Source organism: Cherax quadricarinatus, unplaced genomic scaffold (genome assembly GCF_038502225.1).
Source record: "Cherax quadricarinatus isolate ZL_2023a unplaced genomic scaffold, ASM3850222v1 Contig380, whole genome shotgun sequence".
Taxonomy (NCBI): domain Eukaryota; kingdom Metazoa; phylum Arthropoda; class Malacostraca; order Decapoda; family Parastacidae; genus Cherax; species Cherax quadricarinatus.
In genome coordinates this window covers 161,667-174,108 of record NW_027195406.1, presented here as the reverse complement: position 1 = coordinate 174,108, position 12,442 = coordinate 161,667, and the positions used below count along the sequence as shown (strand labels likewise).

The 12,442-nt window shown below is 44.8% G+C and overlaps 1 protein-coding gene across 6 annotated transcripts in view; it reads left to right on the top strand.

Annotated features, from left to right (window-relative positions):
- Positions 1-510: 510 nt before the first annotated feature.
- LOC128703777 (calpain-9-like) overlaps positions 511-12,442 on the top strand; it is a 169,786-nt gene continuing 157,854 nt past the window's right edge. Inside the window, exon 1 of one of the 6 annotated variants that reach the window (XM_070080384.1) lies at positions 511-563. The gene's annotated coding sequence lies outside the window, so the exon portion shown is untranslated. Of the gene's footprint in view, positions 693-12,442 lie in introns of all 6 variants that reach the window. The other 5 variants (XM_070080389.1, XM_070080385.1, XM_070080388.1 and 2 more) reach the window with 5 other exon arrangements.

The window sequence follows — 12,442 nt, the reverse complement described above, 5'->3', positions numbered from 1 at the left end:
TGGTAGTGATGCAGGTAGCGTAGCGATAGTGGTAGCTGGTAGTGATGCAGGTAGCGTAGCGATAGTGGTAGCTGGTAGTGATGCAGGTAGCGTAGCGATGGTGGTAGCTGGTAGTGATGCAGGCAGCGTAGCGATAGTGGTAGCTGGTAGTGATGCAGGTAGCGTAGCGATGGTGGTAGCTGGTAGTGATGCAGGTAGCGTAGCGATAGTGGTAGCTGGTAGTGATGCAGGTAGCGTAGCGATGGTGGTAGCTGGTAGTGATGCAGGTAGCGTAGCGATGGTGGTAGCTGGTAGTGATGCAGGTAGCGTAGCGATAGTGGTAGCTGGTAGTGATGCAGGTAGCGTAGCGATAGTGGTAGCTGGTAGTGATGCAGGTAGCGTAGCGATGGTGGTAGCTGGTAGTGATGCAGGCAGCGTAGCGATAGTGGTAGCTGGTAGTGATGCAGGTAGCGTAGCGATAGTGGTAGCTGGTAGTGATGCAGGTAGCGTAGCGATGGTGGTAGCCAGCTCAGTGCTACCTTGACTCAGCTAGTGAGAGGAGGACCCGCTCCTCATTTTCTGTGGTGCATCAACACGTGGTGTAAAAGTAACACCTGGTGTGCCCGGGTGGCACACTGGGTGCGGGCGGTACTTTATTTGTCAGCAGCGGAAGACAGAACAGATAGAAGTGAAACCCCGACTCGCGTACCAGTGTTAGTGAAGCCTCCAGTGTGCCAGCCCCATGGTTTACACGGTGTTAGAGACCCAGGGTTTCCAACCTACGCTACCGGAATCCCTGCGGAATCGCCACCGCGAGTGTTCCGCGAGGAAAATTTAGTGCCGTAGATCGAGGAAGTCGCGATACGCGATTGCCAACAAGTGACAGGACTCCGGTTCAAATCCTCTCCTTCCACCCGTTCTCTGATTAATGTAGCAGATGCTATATTCCCCGGGGGATGTCACATACCGAGATGTCTGAGGCGAATGTGATGTGATGTGTGTGTGTGTGTGTGTGTGTGTGTGTGTGTACTCACCTAGTTGTACTCACCTAGTTGAGGTTGCGGGGGTCGAGTCCGAGCTCCTGGCCCCGCCTCTTCACTGATCGCTACTAGATTGTGTGTGTGTGTGTGTGTGTGTGTGTGTGTGTGTGTGTGTGTGTGTGTGTGTGTGTGTGTGTGTGTGTGTGTGTGTGTGTGTGTGTGTGTGTGTGTGTGTGTGCGTGTGTGTGTGTGTGTGTATGTGTGTGTGTGTGTGTGTGTGTGTGTACTCACCTAGTTGTACTCACCTAGTTGAGGTTGCGGGGGTCGAGTCCGAGCTCCTGGCCCCGCCTCTTCACTGATCGCTACTAGGTCACTCTCCCTGAGCCGTGAGCTTTATCATACCTCTGCTTAAAGCTATGTATGGATCCTGCCTCCACTACATCTCTTCCCAAACTATTCCACTTACTGACTACTCTGTGGCTGAAGAAATACTTCCTAACATCCCTGTGATTCATCTGTGTCTTCAGCTTCCAACTGTGTCCCCTTGTTACTGTGTCCAATCTCTGGAACATCCTGTCTTTGTCCACCTTGTCAATTCCTCTCAGTATTTTGTATGTCGTTATCATGTCCCCCCTATCTTTCCTGTCCTCCAGTGTCGTCAGGTTGATTTCCCTTAACCTCTCCTCGTAGGACATACCTCTTAGCTCTGGGACTAGTCTTGTTGCAAACCTTTGCACTTTCTCTAGTTTCTTTACGTGCTTGGCTAGGTGTGGGTTCCAAACTGGTGCCGCATACTCCAATGTGGGCCTAACGTACACGGTGTACAGGGTCCTGAATGATTCCTTATTAAGATGTCGGAATGCTGTTCTGAGGTTTGCTAGGCGCCCATATGCTGCAGCAGTTATTTGGTTGATGTGCGCTTCAGGAGATGTGCCTGGTGTTATACTCACCCCAAGATCTTTTTCCTTGAGTGAGGTTTGTAGTCTCTGACCCCCTAGACTGTACTCCGTCTGCGGCCTTCTTTGCCCTTCCCCAATCTTCATGACTTTGCACTTAGTGGGATTGAACTCCAGGAGCCAATTGCTGGACCAGATCTGCAGCCTGTCCAGATCCCTTTGTAGTTCTGCCTGGTCTTCGATCGAGTGAATTCTTCTCATCAACTTCACGTCATCTGCAAACAGGGACACCTCAGAGTCTATTCCTTCCGTCATGTCGTTCACAAATACCAGAAACAGCACTGGTCCTAGGACTGACCCCTGCGGGACCCCGCTGGTCACAGGTGCCCACTCTTACACCTCACCACGTACCATGACTCGCTGCTGTCTTCCTGACAAGTATTCCCTGATCCATTGTAGTGCCTTCCCTGTTATCCCTGCTTGGTCCTCCAGTTTTTGCACCAATCTCTTTTGTGGAACTGTGTCAAACGCCTTCTTGCAGTCCAAGAAAATGCAATCCACCCACCCCTCTCTCTCTCTTGTCTTACTGCTGTGTGTGTGTGTGTGTGTGTGTGTGTGTGTGTGTGTGTGTGTGTGTGTGTGTGTGTGTGTGTGTGTGTGTGTACTCAAATATTTGTGGTTGCAGGGGTCGAGTCATAGCTCCTGTCCCCGCCTCTTCTCTGGCCGCCACTAGGTCTACTCTCTCCCCGCTCCATGCGCTTTATCATACCTCTTCTTAACATAACATAAGAACATAAGAAAGGAGGAACACTGCAGGAGGCCTGTTGGCCCATACTAGGCAGGTCCTTTACAATTCATCCCACTAACAAAACATTTGTCCAACCCAATTTTCAATGCCACCCAAGAAATAAGCTCTGATGTGAAAGTCCCACTCAAATCCAACCCCTCCCACTCATGAGGAAATGGTATGGTGATACCGACAAGATGTGGAAAAAGACACTTATGTACAGTTCAGGACATTTATTAAAGGAAACGTTTCGCCACGAGTGGCTTCTTCAGTCCTAATACAGAGAAAACTAAGAAAACACACATATATATAGTGGTGGGAGTCAGGTGATGTGAAGCGTGGGTAGAGGTGGTAATAGTAGTAGTAGTAGTAATGGAACTAAGGAGGTGAGGTTAGAGAGGGACCTGCTGGCATCAAGTAACACCAGTTCCCAGGATGGGTAATATCCTCTTGCTTAGTAATTTTGAAATACTGTAACTACCGGATTTTTGCTTTATAGTGTTACTGACAGAAATTAGTGCAGCTTCAATGCATTTTCTCCGTCTTAAGTCGTCTTCTTTAATAACTAGTTTAGCTTCATTGAATTTCATGAGGTGTCCAACATCGTCTCTATGTTGAACACATGCGTTTTTGCGGTCATCATTTCTGCAAGCATTTTTGTGTTCTGCTATTCTAATGTCCAGAGTTCTGGCTGTTTCCCCTACATATACTTTGTCACACCCCCCACATGGTATAGTGTAGATTCCTGCACTTGTGCCGGAATCATGCTTGGGTTTTTGTATCAGGTTCCTAATAGTAGTTGAAGAGCTGGTAGATATTTTAGCCAGTTTTCTGTCAAACATTTTTGAAACATTAGTGGCAACGTTGCTGACCGGTAAAACGATGTAACTTGGAGGCTTTTCTTCAATTTGATAGGTGTTGGTCTTGCTGAGGATACGTGTTGCACGTTTCCTGCAGTCACGTATGAAGTGTAGGGGAAAGTGTAGTGAACTAAAAGAGTTGGTGATGTATGTACATTCTTCTTCGAGGAACTGCGGACTGGAAATTCTGTAGGCTCTCAGAAAGAAGCCAATAACTACCCCTCTTTTAGTTCTTGTGTCATGGTGAGAGAAGAAATGTAGAAGATCATTCTTGTAGGTAGGCTTCCGGTAGACTTTAAAAGAAAGTTTGCTTTCCCTTTTCTCTTCTCTTCTCTTCTCTTACGCACAGGGGAAAGCAAACTTTCTTTTAAAGTCTACCGGAAGCCTACCTACAAGAATGATCTTCTACATTTCTTCTCTCACCATGACACAAGAACTAAAAGAGGGGTAGTTATTGGCTTCTTTCTGAGAGCCTACAGAATTTCCAGTCCGCAGTTCCTCGAAGAAGAATGTACATACATCACCAACTCTTTTAGTTCACTACACTTTCCCCTACACTTCATACGTGACTGCAGGAAACGTGCAACACGTATCCTCAGCAAGACCAACACCTATCAAATTGAAGAAAAGCCTCCAAGTTACATCGTTTTACCGGTCAGCAACGTTGCCACTAATGTTTCAAAAATGTTTGACAGAAAACTGGCTAAAATATCTACCAGCTCTTCAACTACTATTAGGAACCTGATACAAAAACCCAAGCATGATTCCGGCACAAGTGCAGGAATCTACACTATACCATGTGGGGGGTGTGACAAAGTATATGTAGGGGAAACAGCCAGAACTCTGGACATTAGAATAGCAGAACACAAAAATGCTTGCAGAAATGATGACCGCAAAAACGCATGTGTTCAACATAGAGACGATGTTGGACACCTCATGAAATTCAATGAAGCTAAACTAGTTATTAAAGAAGACGACTTAAGACGGAGAAAATGCATTGAAGCTGCACTAATTTCTGTCAGTAACACTATAAAGCAAAAATCCGGTAGTTACAGTATTTCAAAATTACTAAGCAAGAGGATATTACCCATCCTGGGAACTGGTGTTACTTGATGCCAGCAGGTCCCTCTCTAACCTCACCTCCTTAGTTCCATTACTACTACTACTACTATTACCACCTCTACCCACGCTTCACATCACCTGACTCCCACCACTATATATATGTGTGTTTTCTTAGTTTTCTCTGTATTAGGACTGAAGAAGCCACTCGTGGCGAAACGTTTCCTTTAATAAATGTCCTGAACTGTACATAAGTGTCTTTTTCCACACCTCCCACTCATGTACTTATCCAACCTAGATTTGAAACTACCCAAAGTCCCAGCCTCAATAACCCAACTAGGTAGACTGTTCCACTCATCAACTACCCTATTTCCAAACCAATACTTTCCTGTGTCCTTTCTAAATCTAAACTTATCTAATTTAAATCCATTACTGCGGGTTCTCTCTTGGAGAGACATCCTCAAGACCTTATTAATATCCCCTTTATTAATACCTATCTTCCACTTATACACTTCGATCAGGTCTCCCCTCATTCTTCGTCTAACAAGTGAATGTAACTTAAGAGTCTTCAATCTTTCTTCATAAGGAAGATTTCTAATGCTATGTATTAATTTAGTCATCCTACGCTGAATGTTTTCTAACGAATTTATGTCCATTCTGTAATATGGAGACCAGAACTGAGCTGCATAATCTAGGTGAGGCCTTACTAATGATGTATAAAGCTGCAGTATGACCTCTGGACTTCTGTTGCTTACACTTCTTGATATAAATCCCAGTAATCTATTTGCCTTATTACGTACGCTTAGGCATTGCTGTCTTGGTTTAAGGTTGCTGCTTACCATAACCCCCAAGTCCTTTTCGCAATCTGTATGGCTAAGTTCTACATTATTTAACTTATAAGTGCTAGGGTTATGGACACTCCCGAGCTTCAGAACCTTGCATTTATCTACATTGAACTGCATCTGCCACTTTTCTGACCAAGAGTAGAGTTTGTCTAAATCCTCCTGAAGTTCCCTAACATCAACGTTTGAATCAATTATCCTACCTATCTTCGTGTCATCGGCGAATTTGCTAATATCACTAGTAATTCCTTCATCAAGATCATTGATATATATTATAAACAACAACGGGCCCAAGACTGATCCCTGTGGAACGCCACTTGTTACTGATCCCCACTCGGATTTAACCCCATTTATGGACACTCTTTGCTTCCTGTCTGTGAGCCATGATTCGATCCACGAGAGCACTTTTCCCCCAATGCCATGAGCTGCCACTTTCTTTAACAGTCTATGGTGCGGAACTCTATCAAAAGCCTTACTAAAATCTAAGTAAATAATATCAAATTCTTTATTGTGGTCAACAGCCTCAAAAGCTTTACTGAAGAAAGTTAATAAATTAGTTAGACAAGACCGGCCTCTTGTGAATCCATGCTGAGTATCCTTAATCAAGCTATGCTTATCGAGATGGCTTCTTATAATTTGAGCTATAATTGACTAGTAATTTGCCTACAATTGAGGTCAGGCTTATTGGGCGGTAATTTGACGGTAACGACTTGTCCCCTGTTTTAAAAATAGGAATTACATTAGCCATCTTCCACATATCAGACACTACACCTGTTTGAAGAGATAAATTAAAAATATTAGTTAATGGTTCACAGACTTCCATTTTGCATTCCTTAAGAACCCTTGAAAAAACCTCATCAGGACCCGGTGACTTATTTTGCTTCAGTCTGTCTATCTGCTTCACAACCATTTCACTAGTGACTGTGATGTTACATAATTTATCTTCTTCTGATCCACTATAAAAATTAATTACCAGAATATTATTAGTGTCTTCCTGTGTAAAAACCGAGAGAAAATAATTATTTAAAATCGAGCACATTTCATTCTCTTTGTCAGTAAGATGCCCATAGTTATTTTTAAGGGGACCTATCTTATCTCTGACTTTTGTTCTATAGACCTGGAAAAAACTTTTTGGGTTAGCTTTAGAATCCCTAGCAACTTTAATTTCATAGTCCCTTTTAGCTTTTCTTATCCCCTTTTTAATGTCCCTCTTAATGTCAATTTACTGATTCATAAGATGACCCTCACCTCTTTTGATACGCCTATAAATTCCTTTCTTATGCCCTAGTAGATATTTCAGCCTATTATTCATCCATTTTGGGTCATTTCTATTTGATCTAATTTCCTTATAAGGGATAAACGTTCTTTGAGCAGCATGTATTGTGTTCAGAAAACTGTCATATTGATAGCTCTCTTCGTTACCCCAGTCAACAGATGATAAGTGTTCTCTAAGCCCATCGTAATCTGCTAAGCGAAAATCTGGGACTGTTACTGAGTTATCCCTACTATCATACTTCCATTCAATTCTAAATGTAATTGATTTGTGGTCGCTAGCACCCAGTTCCTCTGAAACTTCTAAATTACTAACAAGGGATTCATTGTTTGCCAGAACTAAGTCAAGCAGGTTATTACCCCTTGTAGGTTCTGTCACAAACTGCTTCAAAAAACAATCCTGAACTACTTCCAAGAAATCGTATGATTCTAAATTCCCAGTCAAGAAATTCCAATCAATATGACTAAAGTTAAAGTCTCCTAGAATTACTACATTATCGTGCCTTGTGGCCCTAACAATTTCCTCCCATAGTAGTCTCCCTTGGTCCCTATCTAAATTTGGGGGACGGTATATCACACCTAAAATTAATTTTTCATGCCCCTCTGAAAATTCTATCCAAACAGACTCTGTATGTGTTACTTCAGACTTAATACCCGTTTTTATGCAACAGTTCAAGCGATCTCGGACATACAATGCCACCCCACCCCCCTTCCCGACACTTCTATCAACTTGGAACAATTTAAAACCCTGAATGTGACATTCTGCAGGCATGTCCCGACTTTTTGAATTAAACCACGTCTCAGTAATGGCAAATACATCTATGTTACCTGCACTAGCAACTAGTCTCAACTCGTCCATCTTATTCCTAGCACTGCGACTATTTGTGTAATAAATATTTAATGACCCTCCTCTCTCTTTACCCTTCCTGCTCCTTTCTGTTATTCCACTAAACCTATTACTGTCCTTGTCAATTAGTGCCACTGGCTTTCCAATATCCACCTCATTTTGCCTATTACTAGTTCTCCTAGTACTCATGTTACTACCCTGCGACTTCACAGTTTTCCCGCCAAAACCCATACCACTAACTATTCCTAGTTTAAAGACCTAACAGCTCCCTCCACTGCAGTTGCCAGTGCTCCCACCCCAGACCTAGATAAGTGAACCCCATCCCTGGCATACATGTCATTTCTGCCATAGAAGAGGTCCCAGTTGTCAATGAATGTTACCGCATTTTCCTTACAGTATTTGTCCAGCCAGCAATTGACACCAATTGCTCTGGACAACCATTCATTTCCAACTCCTCTCCTTGGCAAAATGCCACATATGACAGGTTTCCCACCCTTCCTCCTAATTATCTCTATTGCTGACCTATACCTGCTAATCAGGTCCTCACTCCTACGTCTGCCAACATCGTTGCCTCCAGCACTGAGACAGATAATAGGATTGCTCCCATTACCTCTCATGATGTCATCCAGACGGCTAACAATATCCTTCATCCCAGCCCCAGGAAAACACACTCTCTGCCTCCTACTCCTAGCCTTCAAGCAGAATGCCCTATCCATGTACCTAATCTGGCTATCCCCAACAACAACAATGTTTTTACCTTCCTTGGCGTCGTCCGTCGTGATGCTCCGAGTAGTCGACTCACATTCGCAAGGTAGCATTACACCACTTGTAGAATTCGTCAAGACGTTCTCGATGGTCTTCGTTGGGGTTTCTAGGGATGTCTTACTCACGTCTGCCAATGCTTTTTTGGTGCTCGTTGTGGCATTCCCAGTAGAACACTCACATTCGTCAGGGAGCACCGAGAATGAGTTGGAAGTTTCCACGGTAGTCTTCTGGTTTCTCGTTGTTTCTGCCTCTCCAACCGTTTTCTTGATCTTCAGCTTGGTTCCATGTTGCCCGGCCACTGACCAAGCTCCCCTCTTAACCTGGGGACTCACAACAGAAGGATTACTACGAATCCTCTTGTTCTCCTCCGTTAATCGCCGTATCTCCATCTTAGCAACTCTGAGCTCTTCTCTCAGCTGCTTCCACTAACTAACTTTCCAGACTATTTCACTTGACCTCTTGTTGCTGTGTCACATCTCTGAAACATCCTGTCTCTGTCCTCTCAGTATTTTATACGTCATTATCATGTCCCCCGTGTACCTCCTGTCCTCCAGTGTCGTCAGGTTGATTTCTCTTAACCTCTCCTCGTAGGACATTCCTTTTAGTTCCGGGACTAGTCTTGTTGCAAACCTTTACACTTTCTCTAATTTCTTGACGTGCCTGACTAGATGTGGGCTCCATCCCTGGCAACACACCCCCCCACTCTTCATAGACCTAAACTTACTCCCAGTTCAGTACATCCACACTTACTACTGTGCAATCTACATCTACAGGGCCTTAAACTCTAATATCAACCTTGACCTAAAACGCTTTCTTGATAGTTGTGACAGAACCCACAGGCATAACACCAGACACAAACATCTCTACGACATTCCTCGTGTCCGACTAAACCTTTACAAAAATTCAATGTATGTCAAAGGCCCTAAAATCTAGAATACTCTACCTGAGAACTCTAGAACTGCAGACACATTCATCACCTTCAAAACTACCATTAGAAAACATCTTATCTCCCTGATACACCCCGTCAACTAACTACACGAATACCACCTGGTGGTTCACACTTACACTCACCCATTTGACCATAAACAGAAATATTAATCTCAATCTTAAAATAATGAATCCTGTGATACTCCAATACTGAAACTATGTACTGTGCCAAAACAAAAGCATTCACATTGCTAAACTCACAAACTAGTATTTAGTCACTTAGCCATAATACCAACTTACCTCATAATTTGTAATATTTACAATTAAGAATAAAACTAAGTATGCCCGAAATACCTAGCCATGCTAGGCGTTCTAGTGGTACACTCTGTAATGCCTAGCCATGCTAGGCGCTCTAGTGGTACACTCTGTAATGCCTAGCCATGCTAGGCGTTCTAGTGGTACACTCTGTAATCATTATTTAACTACATGTAAACCACACAACAACCAAATTCTGTAAATTCAATATTGTAATCAATATAGAGAATAAACTTTGAATTTGAATTTGAATTTGAATTTGAATACTGGTGCTGCATACTCCAATATGGGCCTGACGTACACGGTGTGCAGTGTGGTGAATGACTAGTTACTCAGGTGTTGGAACACTATTCCTAGGTTTGTCAGGCACCCATACGCTGCAGCAGTTATTTGATTGACGTACACCTCAGGAGATGTGCTCGGTATGATGCTCACCCCAAGATCCTTTCTCTTGAGTGTGGTTTGCAGCCTTTGATTCCCTAGACTGTACTCTGTCTGCGGTCTTCTTTGTCCTTCCACAATCTTCATAACTTTGCACTTGGTGGGGTTGAACTCCAGGAGCCATTTGTCGGACCAGGCCTGCAGCCTGTCCTTTCGAATATCCTGATTAACCTCACATCGTCGGCAAACATAGACACTTCTGAGTCTATTCCTTCCGTCATATCATTCACATATACCAGAAACAGCACCGGTCCTAGGACTGACCCTTGTGGAACCTCACTCGTCACAGGCGCCCACTCTGACACCTCGCTGCATACCATGACTCGTTCTGTACTCACCTAGTTGTACTCACCTAGTTGAGGTTGCGGGGGTCGAGTCCGAGCTCCTGGCCCCGCCTCTTCACTGATCGCTACTAGGTCACTCTCCCTGAGCCGTGAGCTTTATCATACCTCTGCTTAAAGCTATGTATGGATCCTGCCTCCACTACATCGCTTCCCAAACTATTCCACTTACTGACTACTCTGTGGCTGAAGAAATACTTCCTAACATCCCTGTGATTCATCTGTGTCTTCAGCTTCCAACTGTGTCCCCTTGTTACTGTGTCCAATCTCTGGAACATCCTGTCTTTGTCCACCTTGTCAATTCCTCTCAGTATTTTGTATGTCGTTATCATGTCCCCCCTATCTCTCCTGTCCTCCAGTGTCGTCAGGTTGATTTCCCTTAACCTCTCCTCGTAGGACATACCTCTTAGCTCTGGGACTAGTCTTGTTGCAAACCTTTGCACTTTCTCTAGTTTCTTCACGTGCTTGGCTAGGTGTGGGTTCCAAACTGGTGCCGCATACTCCAATATGGGCCTAACATACACGGTGTACAGGGTCCTGAATGATTCCTTATTAAGATGTCGGAATGCTGTTCTGAGGTTTGCTAGGCGCCCATATGCTGCAGCAGTTATTTGGTTGATGTGCGCTTCAGGAGATGTGCCCGGTGTTATACTCACCCCAAGATCTTTTTCCTTGAGTGAGGTTTGTAGTCTCTGACCCCCTAGACTGTACTCCGTCTGCGGCCTTCTTTGCCCTTCCCCAATCTTCATGACTTTGCACTTGGTGGGATTGAACTCCAGGAGCCAATTGCTGGACCAGGTCTGCAGCCTGTCCAGATCCCTTTGTAGTTCTGCCTGGTCTTCGATCGAGTGAATTCTTCTCATCAACTTCACGTCATCTGCAAACAGGGACACCTCAGAGTCTATTCCTTCCGTCATGTCGTTCACAAATACCAGAAACAGCACTGGTCCTAGGACTGACCCCTGCGGGACCTCGCTGGTCACAGGTGCCCACTCTGACACCTCGCCACGTACCATGACTCGCTGCTGTCTTCCTGAAAAGTATTCCATGATCCATTGTAGTGCCTTCCCTGTTATCCCTGCTTGGTCCTCCAGTTTTTGCACCAATCTCTTGTGTGGAACTGTGTCAAACGCCTTCTTGCAGTCCAAGAAAATGCAATCCACCCACCCCTCTCTCTCTTGTCTTACTGCTGTCACCATGTCATAGAACTCCAGTAGGTTTGTGACACAGGATTTCCCGTCCCTGTGTGTGTATATACATGTATGTGTGTGCGTGTACTCACCTAATTGTGGTTGCAGGGGTCGATTCATAGCTCCTGTCCCCGTGTGTGTATGTATGCGTGTGTGTACCCACCCACTCATACACAAACATGGCTGCCAACCACTCCTCTGCCCATTCACCCACCCTCCCTGCCTATCCTGCCCACCCACCCTGCCCACCTCCTTACCCCCCGCGTGCATCTCTGTACCACAGCAAAAACTGGACCCAAGATGGTACGGGGATGGACCTTAAGGCCCGGGTGGGTGGCTTGACTACGCCCTGGGTGGGTGGGTGTATGGGTGGGCCGCCCACAAGCACAGGGGGTGGGCTAGCCTTCACCTAGCATAAGTTCCAACTTTACTTCCTTCATCTCTTCCTTCACTTCCATCATTCTTTCCTTCACATCCTTCATCCCTTCCTCCATTTCCTTCATGCCCTCTTTCACTTCCTTCAACCCTTCCTTCATTGCTATCATGCCTTCCTTCAGGCTTTCCTTCACTTCTTCATACCTTCCTTCACTCCTTCCTTCACTTCATTCTCTCTCCTTGTTTTGCTACGACACTTCCTTCATCTCATTACTCAATCATTCATTTCATTCACTGTTCTTTCATCCTAAACACACACACACACACACACACACACACACACACACACACACACACACACACACACACACACACACAGGAAGTATTTCTTCAGCCACAGAGTAGTCAGGAAGTGGAATAGTTTGGGAAGCGATGTAGTGGAGGCAGGATCCATACATAGCTTTAAGCAGAGGTATGATAAAATTCATGGAGCAGGGAGAGCGAGGATCTAGTAGCACTCAGTGAAGAGGCGGGGCCAGGAGCTGAGTCTCGACCCCTGCAACCAC